Source organism: Ailuropoda melanoleuca, chromosome 8 (genome assembly GCF_002007445.2).
Source record: "Ailuropoda melanoleuca isolate Jingjing chromosome 8, ASM200744v2, whole genome shotgun sequence".
Lineage (NCBI taxonomy): Eukaryota > Metazoa > Chordata > Mammalia > Carnivora > Ursidae > Ailuropoda > Ailuropoda melanoleuca.
Window position 1 is genome coordinate 27,209,349 of NC_048225.1, and position 21,923 is coordinate 27,231,271.

The 21,923-nt window shown below is 43.4% G+C and overlaps 1 protein-coding gene across 1 annotated transcript in view; it reads right to left on the minus strand.

Moving 5' to 3' along the window:
• OPCML (opioid binding protein/cell adhesion molecule like) overlaps positions 1-21,923 on the minus strand; it is a 518,190-nt gene that overhangs the window by 200,246 nt on the left and 296,021 nt on the right. The window lies entirely within an intron of this gene.

A 21,923-nucleotide genomic window follows, 5' to 3' on the forward strand; every position in this document is an offset into this window, starting at 1 on the left:
CGAATAAATAAATAAAAATCTTTAAAAAAAAAAAAGAAAAAGAAAATCCACTGTGTGAACATTCTTCCTGTTGTCTTCTGATGTGTACCTATATGATTTTCTTTTCGGAAAACACCTACAAGTTGAATTTGGGGGGTGTAAAACAGATGTATGTTTAGGTCTAACAGAAATTGCCAAGTACCTTTCTAATATAGATGAGGCAACTCAACTCCCAGGAACAGTGTCTGATGTATCAGTTGATCCCCATCCTCACTAAGACAATATTGTCAGTCTTTACATTTTCGCCATCTGGCCAGTGTGAGAGAAGATTCAAGTTGAAAAGCTAACTACACCAAATACTGCAGCCTTCCAAAAGCCTGCATTGCCCCTCAAGTTCTCTTGGCCTCCTTGGCTCCCAAATCTTTAGCTGTTTGCTCAGCTTCCTCATCCCCCATGGCTGGCCAGCTCCAGGCACGGCCTTGCAGTTCTGCCATCTGAAGCTGACCGGCTGACCGCCGAAAGATTCTGGATCCTCTACCACTGCCAACTCCAGATGAAACGCCATCCTTCCAAGCACGGGATCTAGCTTCCCTAGTGGTCACCACAGGGCCCATGCAATGCAACCCAGAGATCTGGGGAGTTCACTGCATGTAGAATAAACTTACATCCAAGGAAGATAGGAAAGGAGGCAAAGAAGGAGTCAGATCAGTAAGTCCCCTCTCCATTTTTCCTGATCATGGATAGTTTCAAGGCATAGTCTCTCTGGAGCTGGTTTGTAGACCTCCTGCATGACTAAGTGGAAACACCTGCCAAGTGGCCAACTACGCCACTTCCCTGCTCATCATCTATCAGCAGCCAGTACTGCTAAGGCAACATCGCATATTGCTTCCCATCCTTCTCTTCCTCACTTCCCTTTGCCTTCATTCTCTTTGCCCTGGGAGTTCACCACAAAAATAAAACATCAACATTTAATCAGGATCTATTTTCTAGGGACCCAGAACAAAGAGCTTGGTTAAAACATTTCTTAAGATCTTCAATGGGTTTGATTTATATTATGAATTCATCCAATTTCTAGAGAACTGAAATATGAGGGTGATAATGGGGAATACCAGGACTAAGAAACAGAGAAAACCTATCTGAGAATCTGAATGTCTCAGTTCTACTCTTGGCTTTCTTATTTGTGATTTCAGTGTCTTACTCGACAGCTCTGAGACCCTGTTTCATTTCTTTTTAAAGCTCTCAAGGATGTGGTAGAAATGTCAAAGATATTCTATTAAAGGAACTTTAATATCAAATATAGGATCAGGTGAAATTGCTTGTTCAGTGGTTATCATTCAACAATACTGTTTTTTCTTTGTCTTCCCTCCAAAGAAAGGCATGCTCTAAAATTAAGAAATATTCTTCTTTTTCAATGTTATCCTGATTGTCATAGCATTATCACTAAGGTTTAAAAAGAAGTGATGTGCCAAAGAGACTTTATGGCAAAGGAATAAATAATAAAATTTAAAATAAAAACTAATAAGGGTGTTTCATCCAGCAGGGAATGTCTTCTTCCTTGTTGTAGGCCAATTTTACCGATGTTTTCATGGTCCTTCCTACCAAGTCATCTTCTGTGTCCCTCTGATTTCAACCCTTTCTGGTGCCGATAGCATTCATCTGTTCATTCATAATTTATTCATCAAATGCCTATTATATGCTAGGCATCACTTTGGTACTAGAAATAAAACAGGGAAGATAAACAGTACAGTCTCCACACTTATGGAATTTAAGGTCCAGTGGGAAGAGATATATTTACTACAAAATTTTGAAAGTATGTGCAAGGAGTGCTCAGAAAAGAGATAGACCATGCTATGAAATTCTATGATGGCCTATTTGGCATAGTCAGGACGTTGAGAGAAAACTGCTGAGGAAGTGACAGTGGAGATAAGATTTAGAAGCTAATAGGAGCTGACAAGGAAAATGCGGAGGGGAGAACACTTAGAGGAAAAGCAGTCAGCGCAAAGACCCAAAGGTGAGAGGAGAGCAGCGAGCCAGGAAGCTGTAACGGAAGAGCACTGCGGGGGCCTGTAGTCCAGAGTCGGAAGGGGACTGTGTGTTTACGTCAGGCCACGAGGCAGCTGTGGATCAGAGGTCTCAGGGAACGGAGGCCACATTAGGGACTTTAATAATTTTGCTAGGACCAATGGGAAGTCATTTAGGGGCCTAAACACAGTGTATTTGTGTGTGTGGTTAGACTTTTTTAAGAGATCATTTGGGCTGCAGGAATAATCTGAGGCGGTCAAAAGTAGAAGCAGAGGGGTTACCAGAAGCTGGAGGGATGAAGGGATAAGGAGTTATTGTTTAAGGCGTAGCAAGGTTGGGATGATGAAAATGTTCTAGAGATCGATAGTGGCGATGGTTGCACAACATTGTGAATATAATTATTGCCACAGAATTATACACTTGAAGATGGTCAAAGCAGTAAATTTTGTGTATATGTTACCATTTAAAAATTGTAAGAGAAGATGTAGATAAGCAACTTAGTAGGTTTTTATAGTAATTTGAGATTCTTGAGTGGTGGAGATGGAATGAGGCGGAGAGATTTAAGATGTATTTTTGGAGAACGGTGAATTGGATTTAATATGGCAGAGACAGGCAAGCTATTCACCAAACCTATTCTTCTCTTCTTCGGCATACAGCTAGACTATATTTTCTAGCTGCTGGGAGTTCTAGCCAAAGGAATGTAAGCAGAAGTTGTATGTACCACTTCCAAGAAGCTTGGCCCATAACAAAAAAAAAAATAGATGAAAACAAGCCTCCCCTACCAATAAATAAATACATAAATAAATAAAATCCACATCTTTTTATGCTCAATCTTTCCTCCTCTGCAGTCAGCCTGCTAGATGTCTATGACCAGAATTGACCTTGTCACGATGTTTTGAAAGGGGCAGAACCTCAGTCAGGTTTTATTCCTGAATGATTGCATGGAACTTAGCATTTTGCCCTCTCCCAGATCCTGGATAATTGGAATATCTGAGCAAGCAATAAAAATTTTATTGTGTTAAACAACTAATAGCTTGAGCTGTTAGAAACTAGAGTTACGTTATGTGGTACTTGTTTAGGACTGAATTATGATGTGTCAGTTTTCATATGCTGAAGTCTTAACCCCCAATGGATCATATTTGGAGATATGGCCTTTAAGGAGGTAATTAAGATTAAATAAGGTCACAGGCATGGCACCCTAATCTGAAAGAACTAGCATTCTTATAAAAGGATGGGACACCAGAGATCTCTCTCTGTCTCTGTCTCTGTCTCTGTCTCTCTCTCTCTCTCTCAGTGTCCACACATGCACACAGAGAACAGGCCATGTGAGTACGCAGCTAGAAAGCCATTTTCCACAAGCCAGAAAGAGAGTTCTCCCTACAAACCAACTCTAATGGCACCTTGATCTTGGAATTCTAACCTCCAGAACTGTGAGAAAATGAATTTCTATTGTTGAAGTCACCCAGCCTGTGGTATCTTGTTATGTAGCTGGAGCCAACTAAGGCAGTACCAGTGCTGGAAGGGACTGTGGGGAGAGGTATCTAAGGGAATGGTCATATTTCTGGTTCATGGAACTCAGTGTATGATGGTGTCAAACACTGAGGGGAAACACCGCTGTAGGCAACATTTGAGTTTAATTCTGGCCATCTTGACTTTGAGGTGCCCTCAAGGCTTCCAAGAAGAGAGATCGAACTGGTCTATTTGTAAAGTAAATGAACACTGATAGGCTAACGCTAAATACGAAATACATACTTTACTAAAATATATTTTACCTATTGCTCAGTTTAAACATTTTTTCTTTGATTATTTTATGAGGATATGTTCTGTCTTCCTTCAGGAATGAAAACTTCCTTGAACTTTTCCCCCATTCCTCTCTACAGTTCCTACCATACCATGAATATAATCAACATTCAATAAATGATTAGTTAGGTGAATTTATTTTTAAAGAAGTGAGCGTTTGGTGTCCAGGGGACAAAGACTTACCCAGACTGCCCTGGAATGCTTAAGGTAAGACTAGATTGGTGGTTTAGCCACTCACCTGTTGCAATGTTTCCCAAAATACACTTTTATATATTTTTTAAGATTTTATTTATTTGAGAGAGAGAGATAGCAAGAGAGAGCATGAGTGGGGGTGGGAGGGTTGGGCAGGGAGAGGAAGAAGCAGACCCCCCACTGAGCAGGGAGCCCCACAATGAGGGCCTCAATCCTAGGACCCTGGGATCATGAACTGAGCAGAAGGAAGACACTTAACCAACTGAGCCACCCAGGCACCCCCCCCGAAATACACTTTTAATAAATATGAAAGAAAACTGTAATTTAGTTGTGACTACTCTCTTCCTTGTCATTGCCCTCGCTCTCCCATTAAAAATGTAAAAATAAAGGCAAATTTTAGAATTCACGTGGGGTTCAACTTAATTCTATTCAAGCAAATATTATTGAGTGCTATTATCCACATGGTGCATTTTAGGTGTTCAGGTTGACACAATCAATCTCTTGTCCCCCAAGGACAGAATGTAAAATCATGGAAGGAGGTGTGGAAATCATCCTGCAAAATGCAGACTGATGATTTATGTTATTTATTTATTTATTTTTAAAGATTTCATTTTATTTATTCGACAGAGATAGAGACAGCCCAGCGAGAGAGGGAACACAAGCAGGGGGAGTGGGAAAGGAAGAAGCAGGCTCATAGCGGAAGAGCCTGATGTGGGGCTCGATCCCATCACGCCAGGATCACGCCCTGAGCCGAAGGCAGACGCTTAACCGCTGTGCCACCCAGGCGCCCCGATTTACGTTATTTTATCCACGGGATTGTCACAAAGCACTTAATGCAGAGATGATGCTTAACATATTCTCACTGATGATGGTTTCACTTAGTAGGTATTAAATATTTAGTGAACAAGCAGATGAAACAACGGGTAGACTACAATATCAATCTATCCGTGGAAGATTACAAAAACATATAAAATACGTAACCCCAGGCATAAAAATCTAGAATTTTAGAGCAGGAATGGATTTCAGAGACCATATACTTCTCCCTTATTTTATACAGCAAGAAACACATCTAAGGAAGTTAATTCATATACCTAAGACAGCATAAATAATGGACGCTAGAGTAGTTTCTAGGTCTTTGGACTCACCATACTGTGTTCTTATAACCAAGTGAGTATTTTCTGCAAACCAAGCACTAGAACCTTGCATTTAAGGGATGTTGGCACCATGCTGTACCTAAGGACCTTACCTTACTCACAAGAAAGGAAACGGATCAGGGACCCAGTAAAGCTTTCAAGACGTGAAGGAAGAGCAGGCTGGTGGTCTGAAACCCAATTTCCACAGAGATGTGCTGAATTTACTAGAAGAGAGGAGGAGAGCACTGAGAACATAGGCCCACTGAGAGCCGCTCAGGCAGCTTGCCAGAGGCATGCTATCAAAATGTGAGAGGCAGCCCCCTAACTCTTCACCTAACTATGGGCAAAATGACACTGGGGAGATGTGGATATGGAAGCAGGAGCCCAGCTGGGTGACTTTTGTACTTGGAGCTGTCCCGCTGACACCTGGGTCCAGCCTTCATTACCATCAATCACACTCAGGCACCCTTCCACGGAATAGCAATGACTACAGTGCCTCTCAGCACCTAGTTGTGTTCTATGGAACGGAGAGTTCCTGAATCCAAACAGAATCCTTTCCTGCTAGGNGAAGCAGGAGCCCAGCTGGGTGACTTTTGTACTTGGAGCTGTCCCCGCTGACACCTGGGTGCAGCCTTCATTACCATCAATCACACTCAGGCACCCTTCCACGGAATAGCAATGACTACAGCGCCTCTCAGCACCTAGTTGTGTTCTATGGAACGGAGAGTTCCTGAATCCAAACAGAATCCTTTCCTGCTAGGAGCAGAACTTTGCATAATCATCATGTTTTGCAGGCCAACTAAATGTAAATGTATGCAAATGTACGGGCAAAGTTGGCCTGGCCCTCAGGCCTTTGCAAAGAGGCTTTCCCTGCTGCAAAAGGTAGGTGAGCACCCTCTGCCTGGACCCGAGAGGATTAAGGAAGAGGCAGGGGGATTAAGGAAGCAGCAGAAGAGGAAAGGAGACAATGGCACCTTCAGAATGCAGTAGGAGGGGAGGAGATGTTAGCACTGGCCCCAAGTGAGTAGCCAGAAATGACTGAGCTACAAACCCTACTCACGGAGCACCAGGAATTCTTTGATTCGCAGTAGCTACAGCCCAGGGAACATCCACTTTCAGAGACAGAAAATCACTGCAAGGCAATCGTTTCTGGGGAAAATGGGAGCATGTTCCAAATTGTATTATACCTAGAAATTATTTTCCCCTTCCCAAAGTCAGAGAAGTCTATAAAACCCCTCCTGCTACAGCCAGAATGGGCACTTTGTAGTTGATGTCATTTCTGCTAGAAACCTTATAAGAACCCGTCCACACCGTCAGGGCTGTCCTGCAGGCACTCCACAGACTTCTGCAGTAGCAAATGGGAATCAGAGAGGACTAGTGCAGGATATGTGTAATAGATGAACTCTGGAGTGTCATGAAGGCTGAGCATTGAGGACACACAAAGCCCACAGCAATTAGCACGCCCTCTCCAGCCAAAGGAGGTAAGCGGGGTGGGGTGGGACTATAAATCTCAGCCAGTGGCTTTGGGCTCTGTAGGATGGAAGAAAGAATTAGGAGGCTCTGAATCAGCACACGATTAGAGACAGGCTGGCTGGAATGGAGATCAACACTGTCTTAACCAGTCTTGACTTAAGAATCCTCTTATAGCCTACACAGGAAGGAAGGATGGGTAGTTACCACCAGACTCACACCATAGCTATCCCTGAATAATATGTGATTCGTAGATTATTTCTACATGCACCTACATGCCAAAATTAATTTGTTTCAGTTCCTCTCAATCAAATATTTTCATCCGTCTTATCATTTAAATACTTATCGATCGCTCATTACATGCCAGACACATTTCTTAAGGATTTTTGAGCATCTAATCTGTGCTAGGTCCTCTGCCATACACAGGAAGTAAATATTATTGTCCACAGGGAGGTGAAAACTTTGTCCCCATCTTCATGGTGCTTATATTTTGGTGGGGAAATCAGGTATGTAACTCCATGGCTATAGCCCAATGGGACAGAGCCACAGCCTGGGGTGGGGGGTGGGGTGAAACTTGGGAAGTCTGGGCTCCTGTAACACCTGCAAATACACATTAGGGGTAGCCCCTGAACTAAACAGGCACAAGTGGGGGTATTATGTGCTGCACGGGACGGAGAGAGAGAGGGAGGGGGTCCCTACAAGCCTGGGCTTTCTGTAGCTAGCCAGGGAATCGACACTGCCTAGCAAAGGTCCCTGAACCTGGACACTTCTCTTGACGCCATTTCTGCAAAGCTTCTAATGAGAAGTCAAGCTCCTCATTAAAGGATCAGTTCAGTGCAGTCTGAGCAGACCTGTGTACACACTCCCCAGGGCTCCACACCTGCCAATTCATAGTCAGCAGGTACCACCCACACCTGGATTGAGTCTGAGGGAGAGGAAGGGTGACTACAGAACCATGGGGTTGCTCAGGTGACTCCTATTTGAAATGGCATCACCTCCCAGTCTCGTATGTTCCTTATGAACACATGAGCCAAAAAGGGGTCGATGCCACTGCGGTAGCAATGAAGATAGAACCAAAGGCTTCTGATGATACTGGTGAGAACCTGTCCTCCAGCTGCGGGAGTGAAGGTATTGGGAGGCCCTGAATTCTCACCTCCACCTTCTCTCCCACCACTGCTGTCACACTCTCACCTCTTTGGGGCTGTGCAAGGCCCCAAGGAGATCTGATTTCAGCAATGTCCCGTCTGAGGTGCTCCCACCCTCTGCCTGGCACTTTCTCAGAGCTTCCTTTGCAAGTTGCCCGAGCACCTGCTGATTGACCCTCCGGAGGGTCTTTCTCAGAGTTATCCTCGGGCGTCTTTTTAATGGCCTGACCTTAATTGCGTTTTCCTGTTTGTGCCCTGTAGTCAGCATGCAGTGTAATAAAAGATTTTCAAGCTGCTGGGCCCATTCTTCCCTTCCCACCTACATCTTGGGTAGTAGAAGATTTTAAGTCTCATTTTTAAGGTGATCGATTTGGTGTGTTTTCCACTTTCCTTCCTGCTGTGGGGACATTTTGCCTCTATGTGTGATAATTTTTTTTTTAAAGGAACTTTGATTTTCCTGTCCCCTCACTTTCCACCCTGCTGTTGCGGAACCAGGGACTGGGAAGCTTTATTCCTCAAGGAGCTATTTTGTGTTTTCTGATTCTGTTATTAGTTGTTGGTGCTTTGGATTAACCATGGCCAGGGCTCACGGCTTGTCATTCAACGCTCACATCGGTGGGGTGTTTAAAGTGGGCACTTCGGGGGGAGGGGTGTGCTGCAGCCACGGACTTTTTTTTTTTTTTTTTTAAACTGGAGCATAGACTCTTATCTTATTTTATTTTCCTTTGACTGTGATAGCAATAAGGGCAATTCATTACAGATAAAGTTATGCCATTTGGAACGAGGGGTAGTGGCTCCTTAGAGAGGTAATCTTCAGAAAGTATCTGAGTTTTGCATTTCTTTACATAAGTCATACATGGTTCTTAAGGAAAACAAAGTCTTTGACAAAAGTTTGGATGATGATTCAGTGATTATTTCTTTTCTTTTCTTTCTCTTTTTTTTTTTTTTTGCCTCAAAGTTGTCCACTTCATTTCTTAATCCTCTCTCACTAAATATAATTATATGTATTTTTTCAGAAGTACCTCTTGAACGTGAGACTATAATATTATGACAATATCAAAAATAGGAGAAGACTATTTCAAAATAATAAGGAGAATGACATAAAACTTCAAGGAGAGGGGGCCTAACACACATAGATTTATATATATTCAGAAGATGACATAGTTTGATCATTATCCACAAAATCAATATAATTTATTAAAACACTACAAGGCCGGTGGCTATATTTTTATGTTAAAACTATATTAGGATGAGTAGAGGTGAATGGTTCTAAGTATTCCTGAATCACCCTAACTTCATGCCTGTCACACAAACTCAGAGGCATTTTCAGAAATTAGCCTAGCAGCCTAAATCAAATAATGTCAATAGTTCCTTTGCACGAGACCTAGTCAAGTATGGAGTGCTGTCTACTTCATGCACGACAGTCTTAAGAAGGAAGTAGGGCAGGCTTCATCTCCTACAATTTACAGGCGAAGACACTGAGACTTTGGTTAAGGAACTCATTTAAGGTCCCAGAAAAAGTGGCCAAACCAGAAACCCAGTTGTGCACATCTCTTACCTGGAAGCAGCCAGGCAACTGGGTTTCTCTTCTGTATATGTTTTCATTAAGGTTTGGTTATCATGAACACTGCCTTTCTTGTTGGATTGCCTTTGGTATTAGAGCACTGTAGAAACATAAACCCAACCTTCAGTTGCCTGAGCTGTGACCAGTTTGCACTGTTGGTGTCTGGGGAGCAGGAAGAGGGCAAAGGGTGGAATTGCGAAGTCTTGCTTGAGCCTGATGGCCCACCTGGGTGACTGCTTTAGCTTCTCTCGGCCTCTTGCAGAGGACGTGCTGAATGAGCTCAGGCAGAGTAGCAGGGAAGCAAGTGGGGGGTAGGCTGTTTGTAGAGAGAAGTGTGGGGTGTCCTGCAGACAATTTACAATGTGGATTGCACTAGAGAAGCCCACATGGAAAGCCTAAAGAGCCAAGGGTCTCTGGGCTTGGCCTATGGTTTCCCCACCTCCATCGGGCAGATGTCCTCAGTACCCTGGGGCTGGGCTCCTCTGTCCCCTGTGTCCCTTTCTCTCCAATTCTCTCTGCTCCCTGCACATGCAATGGCACCCTCCCTGCACTTCTATGGCCCTCCCCCAGATATCTCTCGGTTCTTCTTCCATCACTTCCCCTTGTCTCCTTCTACTTTCCTAAATCTTCCTGGTCCAGGCCCCACTGCCCCTGGTCTCCACTCCCCTGGGCTACTTGAACTCCTATCCAGTGAAACAACAGGTGTCACCCCTCTCCCCCATGCCTCACCCTTGCAATATAAATTCAGTTTGATCTGTTTGGGAGAACTTTGTGCAAAGGACAGAAGTTATGCGTGTGGGTGTTGTTAGTAGTAAATTAAGTATAAAATCTATATCTAGAACAAAAATTGACTGTTAACTCTGTGTCTGAGGGAGACCACATTTCTTGTCCTGGAGCAACTTGTGCCTTGGAAATGACAAATGTCTGGACTGTTATTAGATCTCAGGCCACTGCGGGGGTTTTATAAAGCACTCTCTGCTTCATCCAGGTTTCTCCCTTGGCATTTCTGGGACACAGAGAATCTCTTCTGCCAACCTAGACATTCATTTAATATCTGTACTTTCCCCCTGAAAAAATTCTACTACCTAAAAGAGCCAATAATAATAAGAGAATTAATGATTATCTCTAGTCTAAGATAAACCTTATTTTTTTTTCCAGTACTGACCTCAATGAGGGTGATATTCTGAATGCAGTATTTCTGTAGGTCTGTTAGTCACCATTCACACATCGAATATAGGGAACTCCTCTCTGTTTTCAACTAACAATAATAACGATCATAAAACCCCAGCTCCTGGGGAACTCATGCTCCCCTACTGGGGATTTTCATCCCCATACCTAGTATGTTGTTTTTTTGGGGGGGAAAGTCTATCTGAATCGAAATTAAGAAGGAATTAAGAAGATAAGAAGAGAATAGGAAGTGAGAAGAAGAAGAATTATAAGGGAGGGTAAAATCTCTATTCCAACAGTACCTTCTTCTAAAGCTGTTTATGATAAAAAGAGGATTAGGTAGCCGGTATTCCCACTATATTAAATTAAATCCCAGGCCCCTTTCCTCAGACGTGCACAGCCCTTAAAACATCAATCCTATCACGACAAAATAGCCCTTGGGAAAAGGAATCCTCCTGGCAGTGTGCCATTCAGCTCTTATAAACTGTTAACCGTGGTAATGAACCAATCCAAGAGACATATTAATAATGACATGAAGAGACACATTTATTGTTGATTGTTGAGATGGTGGCAGATTTATTGCGAGCTTGCCAGGAGGGAGGGCTTGGCCCAGCAATGGTGCAATTAAAAACAAATTGAATACAGGGACAAAGAATCAATAATCTAACAGGGCAACTTTAAGTTTGCAAAATACAAATATAAATTAATTGACCTGAACACAGTTGCTAACTGGTCATTAATGTCTGTTTGCTGGCCAATCAGAAGACATCACCCATCCCATTATGTTTATTGCAGCGGGCCGGGTGCATGCACTGCCAGCTCCGCCTGCCCGGGCTGCCCTCTGAGGCATCTTGTTTGGAGGTGATTTCTAACACACTAAAAGAAAGTGGTTGTATCAGATCTTTCCCCAGGAACACTAAATTCTGAAATTTAAAAAAAAAAAATGTTTCACTAAGAACTCTATTCAATAGAAATGTTTTCTGTGCCTACCGTGGACAGCAATCCATCCTGAGCACGGGGAAACAAAGGTAAGAAATCCAAGGTGGATGTTGCTTTTTGTGATATGGTTTCCAGTAACCTCCAATTTAGGGTATTTTTCTATCATTCTTGTGGATTAGTAACATTTAATTTGTTCATTGGTCATGCCAATTCAGATTGCAATCCTTAAACTACACCCATATAAAAAATTTTGATGCTAACCTTGGCTCTTGTCTTCAAGGAAATTATAATCTAGAGGAGAAAGAGTGAAATCCACCAATAGCTGAACTATGAGAGAAAAAGTTTCAGCTGTTTTAAGAAAGTGTAGGTAAAATGGTATTAGAATTCCAAAGAAAGACTTTGGCTTTGGATATTTAAAATCTAAAACTGTGCTGTACGATATTATCACCACTAGCCTGTGCGGCCATTTTAAATTAAATTAGTTATAATTAAATAATACTAAAACTTCAGTTCATCAGTCATACTGGCCACATCTCAAGTCTTCAATAGCCACTTGTGACTAACGGCTACCACATTGGACAGTGCAGATATAGAATATTTCCGTCATCACTGAAAGGGCTATTGGGCAGGTAAGAGCTCTATGGGACAGTGCTGCTTGAAAGGGTCTGCAGAATTTGGAAATCCAAAGAAAAATACATTCAAGACAGATGGAGAGTGTAAGAAATTAAAAAGAAAGCAGGGCATTATGGGTGGGGGTTTTACAAGGACAAGTCTGGCTAATGTGTGTAAGATACGCAGATAAAATAGTAGAAAGTGAGGGTGGAAAGTAGGTTCGGCCATGAATTGCTTAGCACTTGGAAAAGCCCTCTAAGAGGATTTGACTTTATCGTCAATAGGGAGTCACCGAAGTTAGGAGGAGAGGGAAGTGGCGTGATCAGATGAGTGCTTCAGGAATATTTAGACAATGGCGGTAAATTGGATTATAAGGAGGCAGAGACAGAGGGTTGGGTAGCAATTAGGCTTTGACTAAAAAGTCACTGAGGAGTAAGATTCTGCACTTCGATGGTGGTGGTTGTGGGAACAGAAAGAAGGGAATAACTTAATTGGACACATCTGCTTTGATAGAGAAGCAAAAGAGAAAGAAGGGTCAAAACTTAAGCAAAAGTTTTATACAAGGATAATGTGTGCATGAATAGTAACATGAAGTAAAAGGAGGAACCGGTTTTTGAGTGAAGACCGGAAGTGCAGCACGGGCCATACAAAGGTGTGTACAGATGCCCAACTTGAGCAGTTCAGGAAAGAAGCAGAAATTGGAGGCAGGAATTATGGAAGCAATTAAGGACCAGGAATGTCAATTCGGCAGGATGATATAAACCTGATATTAAGTTCAAAAGGGATGTTGTACTTACTAAGACAAATAGAAGGAGAGAAAAAGGTTTAAGGAGGAGAGATCCTAACTGCAGGGATATTAGGCTGAAATCCTTCAACCAGAAACAACCTGGCAAGGAAAGCAACAGTGTTAGAAATGAACTGTGGTGGCAGGCTGCCCTGCCTATAGGAAAGGGACGGAATCAAGAGGAAGTTCCACGTGGAGGCTCAGTGTGGGCTTTGCCTACAGATGGAGCACAGCTGAAATCACAGCTCTGCACTTATCAGCTGGTGACCCAAGGCAGCTTCATAGCCTTTCGGAGACTCCATTTCCTCATTCAAAAAAGTAGGAAAATACATCCGACCTTCCGGGGCTAACTGGAAGACAGAATTGGACTCTGTGCATGACAGCCATGATTTGTGATTATTAAAAAACAAATCCTTGGGGCGCCTGGGTGGCTCAGTTGTTAAGCATCTGCCTTCGGCTCAGGGTATGATCCCAGAGTCCTGGGATCAAGCCCCGCATCAGGCTCCCTGCTCTGCTGGGAGCCTGCCTCTTCCTCTCCCACTCCCCCTGCTTGTGTCCCCTCTCCCGCTGGCTGTCTCTCTGTCAAATAAATAAATAAATAAAATCTTTAAAAAAACCACTAAACAACAAATTCTTGACTGCTTTCCTTGTGATTATTTTGCTTCACTTCTATTCCTCATTTTCTGTACCTATAGAGGAGAATTATTAGTGAGTAAATAGTCAAAGGCTCTGATACCTTGATGAGAAGCCAAACTGAGATAAATACAAAGGAGAGTTGTTTTTGCCAAACAGTGTGTCTGAGGTAAAAACTTGTTAACCAGGGACTCAACTCCAGGTTTTGGACTCCAAGTCAGACTCCCTAAATGTGTGTGCACGTGCCACATATAGGAAAACATCACTATTCGGAATTCACAGATGACTCCAACACTGAGCTGTGACTAATCTTGGGGGTGGTGAAATTTGACATCTTATGTAGGATCCTGACTATACAAAGGTCATGGCGAACTTTAATCTATTAGGGGAATTTATGAACATTAATAATTTACCATTTTCTAAAATGTGATTGCTTCCTCTGCTCACAACAGGAAAGATCTCCTTGTATTTACTTGAGCTATTGACAGACTAGACTCTTAGGAAATGAGCTGAGATCACCATGCAAATTGAGCAGAATATAACAGGCATTTCATTTTCTCCTCCATCTCCACATCAGTGATGATTTTGAGAACAGACTTTATGACTGTTCTTTTTATTTAATTCTATTGAAAATAAGGCAGATTACAGCCCCAGGCCCTGCCGCATCTCTTTCTGGCTTCTGTATATGTCACCAAACTAGGTGCCAGGACTGGCATCATCTTAGATCACGTGGAAGTTTCTTGCTTTTGCCTCAAAACAAGCCCATACACTTTTATTTATTTTTATGTTTTAAAGATTTTATTTATTTATTGGAGAGAGAGAGTTGGGGAAGGAGGAGCAGAAGGAGAGGGAAAAGCAGATTCTTCACTGAGCTCAGAGCCTGACGTGGGGCTTGATCTCAGGACCATGAGATCATGACCTGAGCCAAAACCAAGAGTCAGATGCTTAACTGACTAAGCCACCCAGGTGCCCCTAAACCCACACACTTTTAAAGCCAGGGGCCTCGAATGAAAATGTTGCCCCTTGGCAGACGGGGTCAAACCACCTCCAGCCCTGACAATGTGTTCATCCAATGTCAAATTTTGCTTGGTCTCATTCCCCTTGGAAAATCCCACTCCTCCTTATTCCTATAACTAAAACATTGTAAGTGTTACAGGAGGAATTGAGCATATCCCCCCACCATTTCCTTCTAGAGGGAGGCTGAGCCTACATATTTAATGGAGGGTGGGATGGAATTCCACAGGCCACAAAAGAAATAGCCATGAAACGTGTGCAAACTGTGTGTGCATGAATGTGTGACTGTGTGTGTGTGTGTGTGTGTGTGTGTGTGTGTGTGTGTGATGATCTTATCTTCTAAACAGAGCAGAACAAAGGCCCATATTTCTCCTTACAACAACAGGAGTAGGGACTTGATAAAAGGATAAATAATCTTTTTTTGCAAAATATGTGCTGGATTGTGTTGTCACCATCTACACATGATGTCTTGAGAGGGGTGGCAAACAGGAGACTGGGTAGAGTGAGCACCAATTCTATTCCAGCTACGCAACTACCACATTCAGATAAATCTGAGAGAAGGGATAGGATCTTAGAATGGAGAGTGGGAGTGCGTGCCTCATTCTGACCCTGAGGGAGAAGGCTGAGTCAAGTGTGGAGCGAGCTGGCTTGGGGATGCCCTTCTGGTGGAATAGGACTCTCGAGAACCTTCCTTTATGGTGTTCTGGGGGCATTCTGAGGGCAACAATTTCATTCCTGATTCCCTCTAAGTTTTAGTAGCCTTCTCAGTTTACCCAACTCCTAAATTAAGAATGTTAACATATTTAACACTATTTGATGTGGGTTGTGGAGGCTACGAATGTCAGAGTGGAACAGGGAAGGAGAGGATGTCTTTCTTTTCCACTCCCTGTAACCGAAAAGGGAGCCACTGCCAATGTGGGTGAGCCATGCTCAGAGTCACCACTAAAAATGGTGTTAGCAAGAGGACCTCAAATCTTAAGGGCTCTGAAGAAAATATGAATGAGAGAGTAAGAGCGAATCCTCTGATTTCCCCATCAGGGGGTGAAGGAGGAAAAGCTGGGGATATAGAGATGCCTGACTATACAAAAATCCTCCAGAGAAATTACAGGAATAAATCATAAAATGTAATAACTAGAAAGGACTTCTTTACCATTTCTTCAATCGTACTGTTTCAAAACCAACAAAACGAAGCCCAGAGAAGGTCTTACATTTATTTTTTACTGTGGACCTTTTGGCTTCTGTGTTTTATTTGCACATATACATAGAATCTGCAGTTTATAGACCCTTTTTCAGAATCTTATTTTCTAATGCAAATATATAGATATAGATATAGGTATATTTGAATAATATATAAGATCAAGGTATGCATATGTGTACCTAAATAGAATCAAATACATTGCATTTTATTCATCACCCCAGGATAAGAAGCCAGGAAGGGAACAGCCTACAAATACAGGCCTGGATGTCAGGAGCAGAACTCAGGCTGGGGAATGAGTTTTTTTGATGCCCAGTCGTGTTCTTTTCCACTTTTCCACCCTGCCTCTGTGAAGAACAAGTGTGATTATAATTTAAAATAGAGGCTGAATAAATTAAATTTATTTCAGGTTGACTGCCTGCTTCTCTTTAGGCCCCAAATTACACATGTTCATTTAAATGACTGTAATATTTGGGAGATGAGGAGAAAATAGCAGAAAAAAGAGGTTAGTTGCAAAGGAAGATCTGAAAATAAGTTGGTCCCTGGCAAAACTGTGACCTGTGGGCAGGGCTGCGTCCCCCCGCCCGCTGGAAACACTGCACTGGTGCCCAGCCCACCTGCCCCCTGTGCCCCGGGCTCCGCATGGCCAACAACAGGCTCCTGGGTCTCCACTCTTCTCAGCAGCACCTCAGAACTTGTTACATTTTTCTCACAACATTTACCTGTCCTTTTGCTTAACTAGGAGTTAGCAGTCTGCTGTGCGAACATACCGGACCTAGAATCGCAACGCTTGGCCTGAAGGGGTGCTTTGCCATTTACTGGCCAGCAGAACTTGGACAAATGACTTCAACACTGAATCTGAATTTGCTTTCTTGGAATATGATGACTTTTTTTTTTTTTTTTTGAGAGAGAGAGAAAGCAAGGGAGCTTATGTGGGTGGGGGTGCAGAGGGAGAGAGAGAAAATCTCAAGTGGACTCCCCACTGAGTGTGGAGACCAACAGATGCAGGGCTTGATCGCAGGACCCTGAGATCATGATCGGGGCCAAAATCAAGAGTTGGACACTTAACCGACCGAGCCCCCCCAGGGATCCCGGAATGTGGTGACTTTCTGTTCTGTCTTCCAGGGCTTTCATGAAGAATATTCAAAAGGGATAATGCAAGTCCAGTGCTTTAACTGTATTTTGATTGCTGTTTTACAGAGACAAGTTGAGTGAAGGGAATTTAAAGCATTTAATAGTGCCATCATCTTTGGGCAACGTTTTAATCTCTCTAAGCCTCAGGTTCCTTATTTTTAAAATGTGAATCTGATGTAGACTTTGTTGGGCTGGTATGAGGGTCAACTGAACTAAGGTTTATGCCCCATGTGCCCAATGCAGAAGTTGGCAGGTGCTTAGCAGAATCTAGGACCGGACCCGCTGGCAGATCAGACTTCTCCACCTTCTCAGCTCAATTTTGTTGGGGACCAAACAGTCTCACCTCAACTGACTCCAGGCTCAAAGACTCAGTCTTTTGCAGACACGGAGATTGCATAAGCGTGCTGCGGAGTCTCAGATGTGAGAACACATCCTCCACCATTTGTAGCCATTTGCATATAATTGGGCTGAGCGAGGGGGGTCCATTCCATGAAAAGAAATACCTGGTAGTAAACAGATCTCTGAACTAGCCAAGAGAGCAGACAGAAAATGTCGACATCCAAGGAGCAAAGAGCCAACCCGTGTTCTTGCCGATCTATCCTGGACAAGGACAGCAACCATGGCGACACAAGGATGTCCATGGAGTTTCAGAGTGCTGAAGACTTCATGACAATTAGACTCACAATTAGATACTGGATTCTCAGAGGGGCAGAGCTTTCAGTACTTACATAGGATAAAGAGGTAACATTTAAAACGTGTCTCCCTGGAGGGATGAACTACTAGTAAATTAATTATCTTCTTCTTTGCCTCTCTCTGCCTCTCTACACCATTTATTGTAGCGTTGGCACCCCACCCCCACTGCTAATTTTCTTCTTCTTGAGCTTTGTCCTCAATTTCTGCTGGTACAATGCATTATCAGTATCAGGGAAGGGGGAGGGGAAGAATTAAGGATAACCGAAAATTTCCCTGCGATCTAAATTAGAGAACGAACTTCAGATATGGTCAGCAGAGGAGGTGCTGGAGTATGCTGGAGAGACATTGATCTCGGCCATGGTTCAAGCCCCAGCTCTGCTACTTACTCACCGGGGACCCTGGCTGCTCTCTTAACCTCCATGAGCTGTAGTTATCTAATTTGCAAAATGAAGAGAACAGTCACTGCATTGCAGCCTCCCAGGGCTTGTTGTAAGGGTCAAACGAGACAAAGATTGTGACCGGTGCTGTAGAGTGCTAAATAAATGCATGTTATCCCTGGTGTATCTCTTAGCTTGTCACACTGAAGACCCCCATCCCTCCAGGGAACTGTTCCCAATTACTGCCCGCTTCAAGGCATCTGGACAGTGGCTGACTCATTCCCCACCCCTATCTGCTTGAAGGGGCTTTATGGTCATTGCCTTCATATGCCATGTCCTTTGCTGTATCAATCTGTTCCTCCATTCATTTTACAAACATTTGCTGAATGCCTAGGATGCCTCACACAGGGTGCTATGTGCTGGGGATAGATATAAATAAACTGCAGTTCCTGCTGTTCTGTAGGAATAGTTAATCTCAGAAATCTTACCTACTTTCCTACTTAGGGGATTCATGATGAATCTCAAATATACCTCATCTGATCCCGAGTTACACCTTAGCTCTATACGACCGGCTTAATGTCTGTGCTTTCCTTATCCCTAAACCTAGCAAGACTGATGCTTTCCTAGCCTAGTGGCATGGGAGCATAATTCCATGATTACTAGCCAGCCCTTCAACATTTCCCCAAACTCAAAAAGGTAGGTGATATCCTTTTAATCCTTCCTCTTTCAAGGCATTAAGATTAACCCTCCCAATTTCCCTTGGACAGTGTCTCCTGGAGGAACCTTCTCCAGCTGCACGGGTAGACCTATAGCCCACTCCCGTCCCAGTTTTTGAGTGATGGCAGTAACCTATTCCCTGCTACTCTGGCTTCTCTCTACTTCAGTCCATCCCATACGGGGCTGCCAGGTCGATTTTCCCACCTGACTAATCTTACTCCACAGCAACACTTCTCTCTGGCTCTGGATTTTCTTAAAGCCTAGGTACACAGTCTAGGTCGCATTATCGTACATACTCACATGGTGCTTTAAAATTATCCCCTCCGTGGCCAAGATGTGCCTTGGGTATCAGTGATAATTTTTTTTTTTTAACAAACACAGCTTCTTCTCTCACAGAAGACTTGGAAATTAATCCCATCAGATATGTGGCAAAGGCCACCTTAGAAGACAGCCAAGGACAGGCTCCGAGGTTAGTGACAGAGCATGTCTGAGTTCCTCACATTGCAGCGGCAGGGAGCGACAAAGCCAGGACCCTGTGCGATTGCTCTCCCTTCTGCTAATGGCACTTGGTTGGCAGAGGTGATGAGATTCTAACATCCTCAAATGGACAGAAGATAAACACCTTCTCCCCCCACCCCCAAACAGACAAGTTGCAGCTCGGAAATTTTTCAGTTTTTCTCATTGCAAAATCAATACCCATCAGCAGTTTGGAATTAAAGGCAAGATTAGGCCTCAGTTTTATACATGCCTTATTGTATTCCAAAAGCTTTCTACTCAGTCAGATAAATCTTCTTTAAGAGGATTAGGAAACTTTCATTATCTTTATCTAACCTGAACTAACACTACGTCTGAAAAATTAATCTATAGACTGGACAAAAGCCGATAGGTGCTGGGAAGAAGGAGGACTCTTGGACTTCTTTCTAATTGAGCAGTGGGGTCTCTGCTTCCACCCACTAGAAATTCAACTGGTCTCCAAAGAAAGAACAAGTCTCCCCATTGCTAACCAAGACAGAAGAGAATGCAGCTCCCTGCGTGCCTTCCTTTTACCTCTCAGTAAATGGAAGGATCCATCTGCTAAGTGTTCCAAGGGAAGGTCGCCTTCTTTCACCTCCGCCCTCCCTGATCTTCTGCATTGGATTTCAAGGGCTACCTCAGCCACCCAGAGCTGTAACAGTCACTCGGTCTGAAATGTGGAGACTGTGAGGAACTGACCTCTGAAATTGAAGTCACTCCACTGCTCTGCTTTTGCCTGTTCTCAGACTCTTTCTGACCCAAACCTATGAGGCCCACAGGGAGACACTACTGGCTTCCATAGCCGGCCCAAGGAATTGCTCCAAGGGCCTTATGAAGCACATTATCCCCGAAGCTCTGCATCACTGGCCCTTTATGGCCTGTATTGACTTTGACATGCTTACACAATCTGTCTTATTTCCTGAAAAGTGATAGCCTTGTTCTGTTTGAGTCTGTTTCTGTACAGTGCCTGACAGTTCTTTTTTATTTCAGAGCTGCATTTCCTGAATTTGAAGATAACTTTGCTGTCAAGGCCACGAAGGTGCCACGGAGGCGTCACTTTCAATGCTGAGAATTTCAGCTCCTCAGGAGCCAAGCCCAGGTGGCAGGCGGGGTAGTGAGAACTCACACTCCCTTGTTTTCTGCACCCCGAGGAACTTTCAACAGACATTCCAGCTCCTCTCAGATAACTGATCTCACCAAGCGCCTGTACCAGCCTCTGAGAAGAAGCATCAGACGCGACAGTTGTCTTTATCTCCAGATGGCAGGCCGTCTTATAGCTCCAAAGCAGTGATCGTCACCAAGCCATACCCCTGGGTGGGACATGTATGGAGAATGGAAACAGCAGAGTGTACAGACTTCTGTTGTATGCAGGCTGATGCGGGCATCTGAAGGCCCTTGGGGGTGAGAGAAGGACTTGAAGGCTAAACTGAGATTGGGCTTCAAACAATATGGCAGCACCAGGGCCTGCTGGGGAGGAGAACTACAGCAGACCGATCTCTGGTCCAGCACATGCCATTACAAATGGCTCACAGAGCCTGGCAAAGAGCTGTTCTAGCCAAAAGAAAGGGATGGCCACCCTGAATTCTGCAAGTGACTAAAGTGTGAAAAGACACTAATCTCTGCTCAAACTCTCCACGAAACCAACAGAAATGAGCAAAATCATATTCTTTAACAAAGCGAGGTGAGGGCATCCACATTAGCTAAGCCAAGATGCTACACACATTTCACAAACTGAATAAAATTTGTTGAATCTACTGCAGATGGGATCTGATAAAAGGCACTTACTAAAGACTGAATCACACCCAGGGACTCCTTCTGAGAGCTCAGTGCATGACTCCAACAGGTCAGTGTAGGACACTGTGTGAAAGGTCCACCCTGGCCTCTGCTTTAGTGGCGGAAAGCTATGGGACTGGGGGTGGGAAGTAGTCTCCTTAGCACTTCATTGATACCATGAGTCAATACCTGAAAGAAACTGCTTTACATAGTGATGGGGGAGATATGATATTATTGGGGGCAGTTTAAAATAAGTTCATTTGTATTGCTGCCTTGTTTGAAAACGGCTCCCAAATTCTCAGAGCTGCTATTTGAATGTGTTTTTAATTTTTAATATTTAATAGTTGATATCTGGAAATCTGACATTTCTTCAGCCTTACTTTTTCCCTACATTGTGAAATTCTAATGAAAAACTATTGAATAATATGCTTGGGTATACTAACACAAATTTTTTTTTTGAGATTTTATTTATTTATTTGACAGAGATAGAGACAGCCAGCAAGAGAGGGAACACAAGCAGGGGAAGTGAGAGAGGAAGAAGCAGGCTCATTGCAGAAGAGCCTGATGTGGGGCTCGATCCCAGAACGCTGGGATCACGCCCTGAGCCGAAGGCAGGTGCTTAACCACTGTGCCACCCAGGTGCCCCATAACACAAATTTTTAAAGAGAGAATGAGGGTGGATGTTAGAGAATAACTCTTCTTTTAAAAAATTATATAGATATATTTCTGACATAGACCTGAAGACAGTATTTTGACTAATATCCTTCTTAATCTAGACTCCATCGTGAGGCTAAAGGGATGCAAAGACCCAGCCTCCATGCCAGGGAGGACTTGACTGCAGCAACCAGAACCCCTTCTGGAACATACACATCCCAAAACCATGCAAAAACCAGTCACAAGGCACATAACTTCACATCAATGTTATTAACCTCTTATTATGAAATAATCTTATGAAAGGTAATTAAAAGTCACAGAGAATAGTAATATCTCTATTTTTTAGTACTTCTTGCCCAAATCCAAAGTGCTAAGTAACTTAATAAAGTTCAACCAGCACATGCCAAACAACT